Source organism: Fukomys damarensis, unplaced genomic scaffold (assembly GCF_012274545.1).
Source record: "Fukomys damarensis isolate Sample0158 unplaced genomic scaffold, DMR_v1.0_HiC HiC_scaffold_11, whole genome shotgun sequence".
Taxonomy (NCBI): Eukaryota; Metazoa; Chordata; class Mammalia; order Rodentia; family Bathyergidae; genus Fukomys; species Fukomys damarensis.
In genome coordinates this window covers 30,129,179-30,148,220 of record NW_022900923.1, presented here as the reverse complement: position 1 = coordinate 30,148,220, position 19,042 = coordinate 30,129,179, and the positions used below count along the sequence as shown (strand labels likewise).

At 32.6% G+C, this 19,042-nt stretch overlaps 1 long non-coding RNA gene across 2 annotated transcripts in view; it reads right to left on the bottom strand.

Moving 5' to 3' along the window:
• LOC117285591 overlaps positions 1-17,300 on the bottom strand; it is a 112,747-nt gene extending 95,447 nt beyond the window's left edge. For both annotated transcript variants that reach the window (XR_004516661.1, XR_004516660.1), the window contains exon 1: positions 17,199-17,300. This is a non-coding gene — a long non-coding RNA (uncharacterized LOC117285591). The remainder of the gene's footprint in view (positions 1-17,198) is intronic.
• Positions 17,301-19,042: the final 1,742 nt, after the last annotated feature.

The following is a 19,042-nucleotide window of genomic DNA, read 5'->3' as shown; positions in this document are numbered from 1 at the left end:
TACATACACACATCAAACACTAATGCCCCAAACTCTACAAGGGACATGAAAAACCAAACAGGCACTAACACAACTGCAGTGGGGCCCTCAATAAACTATTGTCACAAACAGATCATCTTGACAAAGAATCAACAATGAAATATTAGAATTGAACCAAACTTTTCAACAAATTGACTTAATATACATCTACAGAGTGTTCCATTCCCCAAAATTCAGAATATGCATTCTTTTCAGCTGCTCAAGAGTCATTCTCCAAAACAAGCCATATACTGTTCACAAAATATGTTTAAGTAAATGCAAAGGAATTTAAGTTATTCCATGTATATTTTCAGAACATAATGTAATTAAGTTACAGATCAATAGCATAAGAAAATGCAAGAACTTCGCAAATACATGGAAATTGAATAACACTCTCCTGTACAAACAATTGGTCACAGAGGAAATTAAAGAAGACATTAGGCAGTTTTTACAGTTTAATGATAATGCCAGTACAACATACAGTAATTTATGGAACACAGGTATAGCAGGTCTACCCGAGCATTTCATAGCAGTGTATGCCTACACTACGAAAACAGACCAAGTTCAAATAAGCAACTTAATGATGAATCTCAAGCTCATATAAAATAAAAGAGGAAGAAAAACCCAAAACTCATACCAAGAAGGAAATTATAAAGAAAAGCTGTAACAGTACATAAGATCCTAATGAGATAATTGACCATGTGAAATAGGAAGAAAAGGACTAAAGGTGTATGGAAAATGGGAAGGGTAGGGGAAAGGTAAGAAGGGAAAAGAAAAAAATATGAGAAAATGAAAACATGGAAACAAAGTGTTTGTAAATGGGGAGGGGAGGAGGGGTGATGGGAGGGCAGAGACAAGGGGAAAAAATGAGAACGAAGACCTGTCATGTAAAGGTACAAATCCCAATAATGAATGTAATTGTTCTGTATACCTAAAATGTACCAATAAACTCAATAAAAGAAAAAAAAAAGAACAGAGCAGAAATAAATCCAATGGAAACTGAGAGAATGATACAAAAAAATCAATTAATTGAAGAGTTGGTTTTGAAAAGAATACATAAATTTGATAAACCGTTAGCCACCCTTATTAAAAAAAATAGGAAAGGCTCAAATCCATTGAATAAGGAAAAAAAAGGTGAAGTCACAACAGATTCAGCAGAAATCCAGAGGATCATCAATACCTACTTCGAGAACCTATACTCTAATAAAACAGAAAACACAGAAGAAATGGACAGATTTCTAGATACTTATTAATTACTAAATTTAAATGAAGATAAAAAATTATAAAAACCCAAATTACAATCAGTAAAATTGAAAAAGTAATTAAAAATTTACCAACTAAGAAAAGCCCAGGTCTTGATGGCTTCACTGCTGAATTCTACAAAACATTTAATGAAGAACTGTTGCCACTACTCTTTAAACTTTTCATTGAAATTGACAGGGAAGCAAAACTTCCAAATTCATTCTTGGAAGCAAGTGTTATTTTTATTCTGAAACCAGGAAAATATCCAATCAAAAAGGAGAACTACAGGCCAATTACCTTAATGAACATAGATACAATTTTTTTTTCAATGATACTGGCAAACAGAATACAGAGGGTCATCAAGAAGATCATAAAATCTGAACAATTAGGGTTTATCCCTGAGATGCAAGGAGGTTCAGCATACATAAATCGATAAATGCAATACTACATTAACAGAGTTGAGGACAAAAAAATATATGATCATCTCAATAAGTGCAGAAAACCCATTTAACAAAATTCAACACACATTCATGATAAAAACTGCAAAAAAATGGAATAGATGGTCCTTATCTCAACTTAATAAAGGCTATCTCTGAAAAACCAAGAGCCAAAATCATATAAATAGTCAAAAACAGAAAACCTTCATGTTAAAATCAGGAACAAGACAAGGATGTCCACTATCATGATTCCTGTTCAATATAGTTTTGTAAACATTATCCACAGCAATTCCAAAAGAGAAAGACAAATGCAATAGTTAGGAAAGGAAGAGGTTAAGCTGTTTTTATTTGCTGGTGATATGATACTCTAGATAGAAGACCCAAAAATCTCTGCCAGAAAATGTCTAGACTTAATTGAGAGATTCAGTAGAGTAGCCAGATACAAGGTAAACACTCAAAAATCAATAGCTTTCTTGAACACAAATAACAGACTCACTGATAGTGAAACCAGGGCAATAAACCCTTTAACAATAGCATAAAAAATGAATCATCTAGGAATCGATGTAAAGAAGGAAGCAAAATTCTCTACATTGAGAAATATAACAGCCTGAAATAACAGATGGAATAGGGTATAAGAAAATGGAACGACATCTTTTGTTATTGGGTAGGAAGAACAAATATAATGAAAATGGCCATACTTCCAAAACTGCTATGCAGATATGATGAAATCCCTATTGAAATCCCAACAGCATATTTTTCACAGAACTTGAGAAAACAATCCAAAAATTCATTTGGAATCAAAAGAGACCTAGAATAGAAAAATCAGTTCTACACAACAGAGACATGGCAGTGGGTATCACAATCCCCAACTTGAAACTATCTTACGAAGCCACTGTAATAAAAACAGCAGGGTACTGGCTAAGAAAAAGACCCAACCACCACTTAAGTTTATACTGAAAAATTAATTAAATTAACAACAAGTGATTACAATTTTATTTCCCACAGGGTAAGTGTTGACTATAAACTAGGGTAGGTGGCTATAATTACTCATGTAGTAATGGATCAGGATTTGGCATGTCAATCTGAATTCATAGTTTTCATTTTATATATTCCAAATAGATTTTTAAAAATATTTTGTGTTGGTTTGCATATGAACATATATTTCCCTAATTTAAAAAAATCTATTAATGTCCAAGTAGTAGCAATGATCATACACAACATTCCATTTTTTGCTTTCTATATTATTCTTAAATTAAAAATATGCTGTGAATAAATATATGATATTTTAGACTGGGATAAGAGTTGTGCAAAATGAGCCTGAATCATTGTGTAATGTCACATGTTAAGAAAGTATATACACACCTCCCCACAGATAAATTGTAAAAACAACTGAATAGCCAGATAAAATTATTTCCAATGGACAAATTTGAACATTAAGTAAGCAAGCTAATAGATTATAACTCACGATATTAAATAAATATGAATGATCCCACATGATATAAATACATGATTAAAAAGACAATGAAAATGGAGAAGAGACAAATCTCTTATAGATAATATTTCCAAAAAAATATGTTGATATATCCCCATTAAGGATGAGAAATATAATTCTAAATCCATTAAGTGGGAATTGAACATATTGACTCTCTTTTCTACTCAAGATTTAATTTTGGACTTGAACAGCTTTATAAATACTAGTTTAGCCAAATGATCACAGTTCACCTTAATATGATGAATCCTACTGTTAGTGTGTATCTTAATATGTTATTATCTAGTAACACCTCACCCCTTTGGTCTTCCTCCCCCAAACATAGTCTATTCTAATCATAAGGAAAAAAACCATACAACTATAAATTCATATAACATCTGATCAATTTTAAAACTCTTAAGTTCATCTAAAACAAGGAAAGTGTGATGATCTCTTATAGTCAACAGAAACTGAAGATGATATGACTATAAAATGCAATATGGGAGTGTGTAAAAGACTAAGTATAGTAGATAAAAATAAAGAAAATTTGATTGAAGCACGGATTTTAATTAAAAGTTTTATATATATTTTTGTCTGAAGTTGTGCCAAAATGTACTAATGAAACATGTTAATAACAGATTGTGTAGGATATATATCTGTATTATCTCCATAATTTTCATGTACATTTAAATGAATGTAAATTAAAATGTGAATTTTTAAATGAAATTTCCAAATGACATCTATCCTGAAAATGTGCTAATCTTTTAAAATTTTTAAACATGAACCTTTAGTTTTTAGACATTCAGAAGTTGTTATACTCGTATTGAAATCTTTCATTCTCCCAAAGCACATTTTTACAGTGAAAATTTATTATTATATTTGTTTAAACTTTTTTTTTGGTGAGGGGGTTGAGACAGGGTCTCACTATGTAGTTGAGACTGACCCGGAACTCACTATGTCGCCCAGGCTGGTCTCAAACTCACAGTGATCCTCCTGCCTCAGCCTCCCAAGTGCTGGGATTACAGGTGTGCATCACCATGCCCAGTCTTATTTGTTTAAACTTTTAATAGAGAATATTTTAAATAGGAATTACTTGATGATGTTAGTGAACTTTTGCTTTCTAAGTTTAAATGTATTTTGTACATAATAAAAACGTAAATCAATGAGTATTTTAAAACTAGACATTTTTTATTAATATCCAATGTTTTTAATCATCTAGAACTTAACAAAATGTCACAAATGACAAGGACTGTTGAATAAGCATTTCTAGTATTATTCTGTTCAATATCTCTTATGAAGTTCCTTTAGTAGTTACATCACAGCACATTTCAAAATGCAATAAAGTAGAATTAAAGAGCATTTTATGTGAGCTAGACTAAAAGCAATTTCTGAAAATATTTCAATTTGAGTTTCCACTGTTTTAAGTTATGCTTATTGAGGTTTCTGTTGATGTTTTTGTTTATTTTTAATACATGCTGTTAGAGCACTCAGAAAAGCAATTTACATGGCAAATAAACAACTTGCTGACTGCAAGGTGTACTGCTTGAGCAAAATGGCAAGTGCTTTGTGAATGGCAGTTCTAGTTTTGTGATTAATTGGAAATTGTATAATATAATAAGCACACTGATTTATTCCTTTCTATTATTGCTTTTATGTGCTACCATCCATATAAACAATGTGCAAAATACAAACCTTTTGAATTTTGATGTTTATGAAAGTGAGGCATTTTTTGCTATTTTCAAGCTCTATTAAACATATTCAAAAGGTATATAATAAAGAACATTTCAAAAACAACCAGCAGTGGCCATCTACATTTTTTTTCAGTATCACCCATTAAATATTCATTGTTTTATATTATGATATTATTTGACATGTGCTTTAACTAGAAGTCTTTTATGAAACTTTCAAATTTGGTATTCTTCTCATTGAAGTTTTAAGTGCATTATTATCAGACAACGTACTATATATGATTTTTATCCCGTGAACTATGTCAATATCATCCTTTCTCTATTCCATGAATAAGTTACAAATAATGTCTATTGTGTTGATCAAGATGAGGTAAAGTAAAAATACGGGGAATTAAATACTATGATCTTTTTCATTTTTTTATTAATTCCTTATAATAAAATTTCAACACAAGCATGTTGCTATTCATTGTGTGTGTGCCAGAATAACAAAGCATGAAGGAAAGTGACAGGGCTCTGATAGCATGTAATGAAAGAGAGAAACAGCTAACATAATACCCTGAGCCTTCATCCTATCACAGAAGAACCAATATGTCAAGATGGACACAGCTAAAGTGGGAGTCTCATCCACTGGACTCCAACACAGGGATTCATCCCTTAGGGCACCAGGGATGTATACAGAAAGAAGGACAGGACAAACACTAGTTGCTTCTGAAAAAGTAGGGAGAGAGAACAATTCCTCAGGGGAAAGACTGCTTCTGAAAAAGGGAAAACCTTCACAGATTTGATTCTGCCTTTAGACTGTTATTCATGAGAGCTAATCAGACCTACTGAGCAAGCTTAACAACAACAACAACCAACAAATGAAAGGAAGAACAGAAGAATGAATTCCTTGAACTTTGTGTGTGTGTGTGTGTGTGTGTGTGTGCGTATTTTCATGAGGAAGATACACTCCCATTAAACATGCAACTAGTTTTTACTATTGGTAGTTATACTTTGCCAATATTAGAAATTATTGTTAAAGTGCTTTCTCATGAAATTACATATGCACATAATGTCTTACTGGTGTAATAAATTTTGAAATTTCCACATGCAAATTTAGGTTACACATTAAATCTGAAGTTTAAAAATACACAAGACATTTGAAGTTATTGTACTTTATCCTCCTGACTTCTCTTTAATGTCAACAATAAAATTTTTAAATTTTTGAAAAATATACTGGTAAATGAACTCAGAGCCTTTGCACTGAGCTACATCCTCAGCATTTGTATTTTTAAAAAATTCTTTTAGAGGCAGAATGTGACCATGAATTGAGATAAGCCAACTTGACTTGAATAAGAACCATCTACCTAATTAATGAAGCAAAAATCTGGGTGGATCTGTGGGTGACAGATGGGTAGGAAAGCTGTGGAGGGAAGACCCATGCCACTTGTGGGTAGAACCAACTAATAGACTTGTAGCCTGGCAAAATAAAATGGGAAAGAGGAAGGAAGTGTTTCTGCTTCAAAATAGACCCAGTCCTTGCCACGCTGCTCTTGGACACCCTTCTCCACTCTCTTTAGTTTGTTCAGGCCTCTGCAGAGAGCTTCTGGGCCTGCCATCTGTTTATCAGGTGCTTCACCCTGGATCCACTACAGTCTTTTGCTTCCGTCTGTAGCTCCTGGATCCTATGTCATCTTCATCACACAGATGATCATTGTGGATCTGTTCGTTTCCAATCCAATAGATGGTTGTGGTAAACTCTTCTGTCTCTGATCCTCTCAGCCTTCCTAATAAAATCATCTTGTATAATTATATAGGTACATAATTACATATGTATCATTTATATACATACATATAATTATTATTATGTTCCTCTAGACAACCCTAACTAATACAGAGAATCTCATTAAATAGCTAAGCTGTTCAAGCGGGGCTTGAACATGTAATTCTACTACCTCAGCCTCCCAGACTGCAGGTTTACAAATATGCACCACCATGAGTGATGAAAATTTTGAAAGTTAGAAACTGACTTTTTGCTTTTGTTTTTGTTGTTTTGAGACAGGGTCTCATTATATAGCTGAGACTGACCTGAAACTCACTGTGTAGCCCAGGCTGGTCTTGAACTCATAGTGATCCTCCTTTCTGTGCCTCTCAAGTGCTGGGATTACAGGCATGTGCCACCATGACTGGCTAAATAAATTGGTTTTCTTATCTCAAATCAGGAATTCTTTATACTTTTCTCTCTAGCAATGAACCCTTGCATTTTATTAGGATAGATAGATAGATAGATAGATAGATAGATAGATAGATAGATAGATAAGGTTACTCTCTGTAGCACATATACTATACTGTACTTTGGAGACTAAAACAACTAACTCAATTACTATTAATGTTTTCATAGATTATAAATCAGAAATAGGTTCCAGAGAATGAAATACTTTTTAGAGTTTCTAGGGAAGAATTCATTCCTTTGACTTTCCAGATTCTAAAGGAAGCTTAAGTGTCTTGGTTCATAGGCGTCTTGCTCCATCTTCAATCTAGCCACTGCCAGGTCCCCAGAACACATTCTGTAGTCATCTCTCTCAAAACATAGCCAAAAAGAGATTCTTTAACTTTAAGGATATTTTGATTAAATTGTGTTCACCCATATATTTCTTGATTGTTTTCTCATCTTAAGAAACCTAATTTGGGTCTGGAAATCTCCTTTTGTTCTGAAATATTATACATTCATAGTCTGAGGAAGTTAGAAGAAGAACCCTTTGCAGTATTATTATTCTGTCTCCCATGCACACAAATAGAGCCTGTGCATTTAGTAGTGGATATTCCACTCACTGCCTCTAGGAGGCCAATTTTATGTCAGATCCCACATACTGTATTGGTGAGAACATTCAGGGTTTGTATCTCTGTGCCTGGCCTATTTGACTTGGCATAAGGTCCTCCAGAGTTCATCCGTGTTGCAACACATGACAGGAATTCAACCTTTTCATAACTAGCTTACATTTCATTGTGTGTACATACCACATTTCACTTATCTTTTCGTCCTTCTATGGCTATTTCAGTCCATTCAATGCCTTGACTCTTGTGTTAATGCTACAGTAAATATGGAACTACAGATACTGTACCTCTTCAACATACTGACTGCATCTCTTATGAGTCAATACCCAGTAACAGAATCACTGGATCATACGGGTGATTCTATGTTCAAATATTTGAGGAACATCTATACAGCTTTTCACAAAGGCTACACCAAATCAGGTTTTCACCAAGAAAGCATATCCTCACTAATGCTAATATTTTCTTAATAGATATTCTTTCTGGGGTAAGGTGATATTTAAATTTTGTTGTAATTGCCATTTTCTAATGATTAGTAAATTTTGAGCATTTTTTCATCTACTTGTTAGTTATTAATATATCTTTCTCTCAAAAGTGTTCATGCAGCAATTTTGACCAGGTATGGAAAGGAGTGAGAGGGAGAATAGAGAAAAGATGGTAAATAAATTCAAAGTTATAATTAGGAGGACTAACATATGGAGTTCTGCTGCACGATAGTATGGCTACAACTACTCATGCGCTGTATACTCCAAAATAGCTAGAAGAAAAAATTTTCAATATCTCAACCAAATAAAAGATAAATATTTGGGGAATATATATGCTAACTACCCTGATTTGATCATTATATAATATATAGATGTATTGAAACATCACACTGTACCTTATCACCTTGTATAACTACATTGCATGAATTTTTAAAATAACATATATGAAAAATTTAAAAACAGAGTGGTACTTCAGCTCACAAATGCTTTTGTTTGTGAAAAATTTGATTCTAAAGTGGAAGCTTTTGACAATTTTGTTTGTTTGTTTGTTTACAAACTGCATTGAGTAACAAATACAACTGCAGTCATCTTTCCTACAGAGACACAAATGTGTCCATCTTTTGCAAAATTACAGAGCAGGTTAATTTCATGAATGGAGGTACCGCTGCAATTCTACTTGGTGTAGTCTATTTTTTTCACTTCCATCAATCATTTCAACTCTTTCTTTACAATAGTGAATATATTGTTAAATATTCTGTGAAATATTTCACACAGATTTTACCTCTGAAATTTCTAACTTGTAAAAGCTGGATGTATGTATATCTTAAATATTTTTGTCTCATATTGTTTGCTGTTGTTCTATTTGGGGAAGATAAGTATGATTCCATTACCTTGATAATAAAGTTTGAATATTTTACTTAATACATATATTCTTGAAATTTTACTTTGTAGAATATACACTAACATTTCCTGTGATTCTCTATTTTTAGAAGATGTCTGTTCTTATTTTCTAAATATATGATTCTCTGGGAAATATTTATAAATATATATTTAAGACTTTATTTCTATTTATGCAAGTATTACAAAATTTATATGTAACAATATTTTTCATGAGTATAGCCATGTAGGATTTATTTTCTTTGTGTAGATCTCTTTTAATAATAGACAGTTTAAAGTTTAAATTAAATGTATTTCGAGTGCAATAATTTCTGAAACTTTTATTTAAAGTTTGAAAGTTCAATAAAAGTAAAATTCCCTGAAGTGGATAGGTTTCCATTTAGAGTGGTATAGTTATATTTTACTCTTTGTAAAATGTCCTTTTCTGGATATTTATCTGCCTTTCATCATGACTGTACACTATTTTGAAAAGTCATTCTTAAATTTTAGCCAATATAGAAACCACCATTCAAAATTTCTGTAATTTGTTTTTGGTATCTTAATTCTTTGTGTTTGGCCTATTTTTATTTGTTTAATGTAAGAGGAATGAGGAATGACAAAAAAATTAGGTCCCTATATTGTTAATTAAAGAATCTCTGGGCCATTTTTATCAAACTTTACTCCATACACCTTTTGTACTTATTATTTGGATCCCAAATTTAGAGAGTTTGTTTGGCGCTTTGTGGGGGAGAAATATCCTTACCTCTGATACACTGAGGTGCTTAAAAACACATATATGAATCTTAGTGAAAAAGATTCTCAAAATCATCTATTCCAACACCATTATTTTTTTAATTTATAGAAGTTCCATTATTAAAATGTCTCTTGGAAAATTTATAGCATTTCCAAATATTTTGAGTAATTGTGTTCACACATAAGGTTTGACATGAATGTTTACATCAGTGTTACTTATCATCACCCTTTCTTAAAATAACTATTTCCTCAAGATTCCCTCCAATAAGGAAATAACATAGCAAAATAATTGTAAGTTAAGATGAGGTCCAATTGGCATAGAGTTGAGTCTTAGGACATTCTGATTCTTGGTCTTGTAAGAAGAGGAGAAACACTGACGTACAAGAACAGAGGGAACACAAGATTACGTAAAGCTACATGAAAAAAAGAACATTATTGGAGGATAGAGACAGAAAAAAAAAAGCCAAATGTTGCCCAGCAGCACTAAAAGCATGAAAAAAAATCTCCTTAATTATCGCAGGTGAACATGAATCTACAGACATCTTAGTTCATATTTGTAGTATCCACAACTCTGAAAGAATAAATTCCTTTCATAGAAACCTACTATTATGTTTTCTAATTCAAACAGCAGTTTTACTTTCATTGAAAAATAAATTTATGAAAATGGAATTAAGCATTGCTGCATCTTCATAATAGAATATTATTTAGTAATAAGGGCAAATAAGCCATGGAATCACAAAGACACATTAAAACAAAGGCTTATTGTTTACTGAAAAAGCTCATCAGGGAAAGCAACATAATATATGATTCTAGATAGGTGACATTCTGCAAAAGAAAGCAGTAGAGATGCAGAAGATATGAGAGCTTGAAAATAGCTCAGGGTATTCATTGCTCTTTTTTTTTTTTTTTTTTTTTTTTTTTTTTTTTTTTTTTATGCAACCCGAATTGAAATTCCAGCAGCATGCTTCACAGGACTTGAGAAAGTAATCCAACAATCCATTTGGAACAAGAAGAGACCTAGAAAAAAAAGAGACCTAGAATAGCAAAAGCGCTTCTAGGCAATAAAGACAAGGTAGGGGATAGCAAATACCCAACTTGAAACCATACTACAAAGATACTGTGACAAACAAAAAAACAAAAAAACAGCATTGTGCTGGCAAAGAAACAGACCTGAGGATCAGGAATCAACTAGTAGATGCAGACACTCAGCCACATCTTTGACAAAGGAGCCAAACACCCTCACTGGAGGAATGATAGCCTCTTTAATAAATGGTGCTGGGAAAATTGGGTTTCAGTCTGCCAAAGATTAAAACTAGATCCCTATCATTCTTTCACCATGCAGTAATCTAAAATGAAAATGAATTAAATATCTAAATATTAAAACAGAAACACTAAATATTAAAACAGAAACCACTGGTTGGAAGAGAGGTTAAGTAGAACTCTTGGGTGCATTGGGTAGAAAAAGACTTCATGAACAAACCTTACTTGAACATGAACAAAGAATCAACAAGTGGGGTCTCTTCTTATTAAAAAGCTTCTGCACAACAGGAGAAACCATCGATAGTGTGAAGAGACAACACACAATGTGGGAAAAAAATTTTAGCAGCTGTTCCTCAGACAAAGGTCTACTATCTAGAATATATAAGGAACTTACAAAAATCACACCTCTCAAGTTTAAAGTTGCAATCCAAAAATGGGCATTTGAAATGAACAGACATTTCTCAAAGAAATAAAAGCAGCAAATAAACATATGAAAAAATGTTCAACATCACTGGTTATTAGAAGATGCAAGGGAAAACAGCACTGAGATTCCGCCTCACTTCAGAAAGAATGACTGCTATCATGAAATCAACCAAAAACAAATGCTGGTGTGGCTGTGGGAGGAAAGGAACCTTTCTCTATTGTTGGTGGGAGTGCAGACTGGTGCAACCACTATGGAAATCAGTATGGAGATAGCTCAAAGAACTAGGGTTACAGGTCCAATTTGACCCAGCTATTCCCCTGCTAGGTATCTTCCCAAAATAATTAAAAGAATCATATCACAGTGATATATGTGCACCCATGTTCATAACAGCACACATCGTAATAGCTAAAACTTGGAAACAGCCCAAATGCCCATCAACTGAAAACAGGATAAAGAAAATGTGTTTAAAAAAATAAAATGGAGTAGTATTGTCATAAAGAATGAGAAATTAGAGACATTTATGGCTAAATGCATGCACATTGAGGAGATACTCTTAAGTCAAATAAATAGGACACATGTAAATAAAGTTTATCTAGTGTGAGAAACTGAAAGTGTAAATAAAAGTCTAAAGGAATAATAAATGAAGTAAAATAGGGAGAAAAGGTCGAAAGAGGAAGGGGAAGTGGGATCAGTTGGAGAAACTAAAGAGGGGAATTGAATTAATATAAGAATAGGAAAAAATGGAAACAATGTAAATAGCGAGGAATGGAGGAGTTAAAAGGAGTAAGGGGAATTGGGAAAAATAACAACCAAGATATTTTATATAAAGGTACAAATTTCCAATGATGAATGTCGTTATATGGTATACCTAAAATGTACCAATAAATTACTAATTCAATAAAGTCTCAGGGGAAAGATAGATATATAAATAAAAGGAAATATTTTAGGATGATTCAAGTAAATGAAACAATAAGTAGAATAGATAAGAAAAAAGCTAAAAATGTGTTTATATATACTGACTGATAATGTTGGTGAAATTATATTCTACTTGAGATTTGGCTAAAGATTCTTTAACAACTATATATAACTTAAATTGGAATAGTAAATAAACAGATGTGAAATGCTTGGAACTAGATGTCTCACTATTTGAACAACTATTACATATAAGCAAAAATAGGAAATCAGAAAGATCCATGAAATAATAAATTGAAGTACAATGTATCAATATGAATTCATTCTGATTTTATTATAAATATAGATGTTAACATTTTGAAATTCATAAAAATATGTTCATACGTACAAGTTAGCATACACAATTATTTTGCCTTCTCTATTAACTAAGAGGACTTAGAAGCAATAAAACCCAGTAGAAGCAAAGCTACTATCATTTATCTCCTCATTTCCAATATATTCTCCAATTAAAAGAAGATACAGCTCCTTGGGAAATGTCTAATTATAGAACTGGAATGGTAACTATTCACCATGTCAGAAAATAAGGAAGTGTTTAAAAAAAACAGTGAATTATAGTGTCTTCAGCATACCAGTTGAACAAAGTAATCAAGTCAAAGGGATCCCAAATGGCCAAAGCTAGAACAGTTTAAACTACAAAAAGTTAAGATAATCTGGTGTTTACATACAAAATATTATATAAATGAGCAAATGATTATTAAAATGATTGAATAAATTAATAAGAGAGGAAAAATAAGACAACTCTCTGCTAAGGATGAATTTTACCATTGAAAGAGTTCAAGTGTAACATCTTACTCCGGTGAGAATTTTGTTAAAGAGATTTCCTTCTGGATATAGAAAGCGAGAAGAGTGTTTATTGTGGACAAATCTTGTAACACTTCCTCAAAGTCAGCATCACCGATGATGCCGTGTGCTAGTTTGTATCCTTCATGTGATGTAATGGGAATGGTCATCATATCTCAGTGGACTTCTTTCCAAAATAACACGAAGTTTAATAACAAGAAAAATATCAGATAAAGCCTCATTGAGCATTTTCTATGATATACATAAACAGTGAGTTCTCAGAATCGCCAAGGTTATCAAACAATTCTGAGAAACAACTCTTCCTTCACAATCAAGAGAAGCTTAGTAATTCACAATGATTCAATTCAGCATGGTGACCAGGAAGTGATCCTAACACAGGAAAAAGCAATAGACAAAAACTGAGTGTGAATAAAACATGCACTTTTATAAATAATAATGCATCTGTGTCTGTCACTTATGTGTAGCAGATGTATTACGTGAATATACAATTTTGGGGTTTTCTGAGTGTGGAATGTAAGTTAATTTAGTATATAATATTTTTGATTTTTGGGAAAACCCAAAACTGTTTAAAAATACATTTTTAAATTGCAGTCAGATTTACCATTTACACCTATATCACACTGGTGTTCAACAGTCTAATCAGACTTGTTCTGAAGCAAGTTGTGCAAGTTTTGAAAAGCTTTACACAAAATAATATCCATAACAGTCCCATAGAATCTCTATTTCACAAAAATATTTGAAACATAATTAGGCAAAGGACTATAAAAAAGGATAATATTACATTTAGAATATAGATTTCTCATGAGGAAGAAGCAATATATTCTTCTAGAGCTCGTAGCTTCGGGTGAGGAGGAAACACTGTTTGAGGAAGCAACAAGAAAGATATCACAGGCCTCTGACAAAGCCGTGGCAATTAACTAAATAAATTACAGTTCCAGTATCCAAGAATGTTAATCTATAAACTGCAAAATTAATTTAATAAATAGACCTTTTTAAATGTTTTTTTTAATTTTGAAAATAGAGGTTAAATGTAGAAAACCCATTAGCTTAAATTCTGAATTTGTACAACACATTACAATAAAGTCTATTAAATTGAGCCACTCGACTCCTGCAGAGGGCTGAAAAATTTAATATTAATTCTTAGAAATTGAATTGGAAATGTGGTATCACTACATCTCATTCTGGGTTCAGTCATTATCATCGGAATGGAGTCTTGTTACTTCATTTTCAGTGTCTCATTAGAAGCTTCATAATAAGGATGAAGCATTAGCATTTTCATGCTTTGTGAATAAAATTGTTGTTGAACTTGCTCTTAGGCATTTGAACAATCATTTTTCAAGGGCTCTTTCTCCATCACAATTAAAGATTGGCTACTTGACAAAAATCCTGATCTCTCCAGTAAGAGGCAGCTCTGCTTTTAAGCACTGTATTATTCAGAAAGCATTTGACACCCAGTTTTTGGTATCTTTTAGTATTTCTCCGCAAATTAACAATGTCCTTGCATAAACCTTCACAGATACATTTCAAACATTATTTTACTCAACACCTCATTCACTTCTGACATTAAGACCCCTTCCCTCCCTCATGAAAGACTGCATTATCAATGAAGGTTCTAGAGTCCTTGCAGATATTTGGTCACTAATTTTTAACTTGGTTTACATTTTTTTTATTCTTCCCATTTCCCAAATTTTGCCTTTCCTAGGAATTATGTTCAATGACATTAAATCCAAGAGCTTACATCTTATTTCATCCAGAAATAGCATTAATCCAGATGGGAATAATAGTTACAATTCATGCCCTGTCTTCAGATTCACTGGCATGAATTCAAGTATTTGCTTTCCAACTTACATTCAGAGTTACTTTGATAATTGGCTAAGGCTGAACTTCTTCTCTTATCATGTAATCCAATGCTAATAATACTACAAAAATTCACTGTATGTTCCAAATTCTGCACTGAGCATTTATGTAGAACATTTACATCTATTGTCACTGTTACTTTGGCATGGCAACTTACTTAGTTGCATAAAAACATTACATAGATAGGAATTTGAGTAACTATGTAACTAAATTATGATTAAATCTCAGGTCTCAATGAAACACAGCATGAGCTCATAATATCTATTTTAAACCATTTCAACAAAGCAACATCTCACACAAAATGCCAAGTGTGTTTGTATGATCACTTAGAAATAATAAATAGCATTTTGTTTTTCATTCCTTTCTCATTCCTTACAGACAATTTATCACCAAGCCCCTGATTTCTCCGTCGTTAATATATTTTACATCCATTTTATTCCATTTACTAGCACAATAGGCGTGGTAAAATCATCATTATCTCCCCAGAAAAACTGAGACATATATTAGAAAACATGACTATTACTCGTGGTCATCCTTCTCCCTTAAACATTCCCCTAAAGAGACCAGCAAGATATATATATATATATATATATATATTTTTTTTTTTAATTAAACCAATGGCTGCAGTGTTAAAAGCTAATTTTTGTGTAGTTTTCAAGGGTTCTGTATGTTTGTGTTTGGCTTAAATCTGCAATCATTTTTCCACATTATTTACTGTTCACCTAAGAAACTGATTTTTCAGTCTTCAGGACTTCAAGTTTGCTTGTTAATGTTTCTAGAATATGTGTTCTTTGCTCTCCACCTCTTGCTGATGGAAACAGCACAATGTAATGACTATAGGCGTATCTTCTAAGCTGAAATCACTAGGGCCTATCATTTTATATTCTTGGGTGTGTTACTTCATCAGACTGTGTTGCAACAATTTTAATATCTCCAAGGTGAAAGAATATTATTCTGTGATTTACTGGTTGTTAGGAGGATTACATAATATAAGATCTTCTTACTGTAGCAAAATTAGTATTTATCCTGGGTCAGCAAAAGACTCTAAAGAAAAATACAACAGTGCATGTCATAGAAAACTAAAATCCCAATATATACTTTTGTATCTATTGTACATAAAGCATTACAATAAATAAATAAGGAAGCTGTAATGATGAGCTTAATGTTGAAATAGGATCAAAACTACAAGTGTATTCTATGATAACTGCAATGAAAGATGCTGGATAGAATCCTGCTGACAATGAATTAATTGATATTAGTTTTAATAATATATTTCTGTTCATAATCAATGCTAGGCAAATTTGTTCTAAATGAGTGAGTAAATAAATTTTTTGATCTTATGTACTACAATGAGAATACACAATATGCCAATAAATTTTAAATAAGTAACTTGTTTTAGGAAAGCATGTATCATCTTACTACAATAATCATGTGTTATATATTTTCTACATTTATAAGTAATAAAAATATGTCATTAATAATTGTATAAAAATACCTTTACACATAAATGTGATAAAGATTTGGCATAATGAAAAAACAAGGATGACACAATTTATTTTCACACTTACAGGTAGCTTATAGGCATAAGTATTCCAAAAATATACTCAATTTTGAGACAAAAGCTAACAATAAATTCAACTAAATAATAGAATTTGATTTTCTTTTGGTACACTTTTTCTACCATTTTATGGATACTACAAATGAGAGAAGTTAATTTTTCCCATGAGTTTGTGCAAATTAAAGAATGATGCTTTTCAAAAGAAAGGTTAGAATTTAATATGATCTGTTCTCAAATTTTGACCTTCTTGTGTTGAGGTTTCCATTATTCTAAATCAGCAGGGAGAGTGCTAATTAGTCATGTAGAGATGCTAAGACAGCCATGGGAGGTAGATGAAAAGAAGGAAGACCCTAACTAGAAAACATGTCCCCTAGAGGGACTCTTCGTCAGTAGCTCTTCTCTTATAAAATTTTAGAGAGGAATGATTTTATTATTTTTATGGTCAAGAATAAGTCTATTATCTTTTACATGAAAATAACAATCCTGATCAGAATGTTAGCGTTAAAATTTTATCATTAGGACTTGCTATCAAACCCCAAAGTTCTTACCATTGTAGCACTGGCAGGTAAGTTCACCCAAAGGTAGGTTCCACCTCACAGCCTGCTCTGGGCACATCTGTGTGTGAGCATCAGCAGTCGAGCAGGAAGAACCAGCTGAGTAACTGGGCATCACACATCTTAAAAAAGGGAAAACAAAACTACACCTCAGTGCTATTGTTGTCAGGAAGCTGTTGATAATGCAAAGAGTAGAGAAAAGTAGGAAGAAAATAGAGCTGAACTGTCCTTTCTTAAAAGACTGATTAGAAGCAATGTTATAATAACACAAACCAAGGAGGCCTGAAAGGGATCTACACTCCTCCCTCTACTGTAGGAAGTTTTTTCAACTGAAATCACTGATTCTCTAGGAAATCTGTATTATTCTCCATTGCCCATCCAAGATACAGGAAAACACATCATCTTTGATGGTCTCAGATCCCAATCACCTGTCTCTGTCCTCAAGAAAAGGCTACCTTGTCAGTCATACTTAGCCAAGTAGAGCCCACATAGTTCCAATGTTTGTGCCATTTTCCATCATTGACAGCATCCCTCAGAGTGATTTGACAGATCAGTACATTTTATTTTGAAGTCAAGCTAACACATACTGTTCAAGAGAGAAACTGGAAAGATCTAGAAGCAGTAACAAAATTATCATTATCACAAAGGTACAAGTAGGAAAAATTACATATTGATTTCAAAACTGTTTGGATTTTATCATAATTTAGGTAACTAATAGGGGAAAGAATAAAATGTTGTATATAGATTTTAGAGAGGATTTTAAATTTTATTAAAAACACCAAATATAAAATTTAGCCTCTCTACCATTTCACAGCCCAGACATCATTTTATACAATCATACCACTGTCCAACAGTCCTTAGAACTTTTCTTTCCTTGAAACTCAACATCCATTAAACATTTCCCCATTCTTCCCCATTTCTATGCCCTCACAATAACCATTCTAGTTTTTGTTTCTATTAATTTGACTATTTTATGTAAGTCATATGAATGGAATAATTTATAGTTAACATTTTTGTAACGGTTTAATTTCATTTAGTACAGGGTACAAAAACATCACCTACATTTTATAACTTTTCATTGAGTTTATTTGTACTTTTTAGATATAAAGTACAGTTACATACATCATTGGGATCTTGCAGCTTTACAAGACAGATCTTGGTTCTCATTTTCTCCCCATACCCTGCCCTCCATTTATCCCCCCTCCCCTCCCCTATTTACAAACATTTTTCGCATCTTTTTCCTTTTTTCATAGTTTTCTTTTCCTTTATTTCCTCTTCCCTATCCCTTCCACTTCCCTACACCCTTAGCCCCTTTGCTCCTATTTCACACTATCAGTTATACAATGTAGATCTTACTTACATTTTTAGATTTTCAAAGCAGAGAAACTATTCAGTATTTACACATGTCCCATTTATTTCACTTAACAATATGGCCTCAATATGCATCCATTTAGCTATAAATGACTCTAGCTCCTCATTCTTTATGGCTGAGTAGCACACCATTTTATAGAAAAAATGCATCTTCTTTATACCTTCTCCAGTTGATGGGAAATTGAGCTATTTCAAATTTTAGCTATTACAAACTATGCCTATAAAAAAATGGGTGCACATATATTGCTCTGGTATGATTCCTTTCATTCTCTTGGGAAGATACCCAGCAGAGGAATAGCTGGGTCAAGTGGAACCTCTAATCACAATTGTTTGATGCATCTCCATATTGATTTCCACAGTGGTTGCACTCTCACCAACAATGGAGAAGAGATCCTTTCACCCACAAACCCACCAACATTTGTTATTGGTTGATTTCTTGATAGCAGCCATTCTTTCTGGGGTGAGGT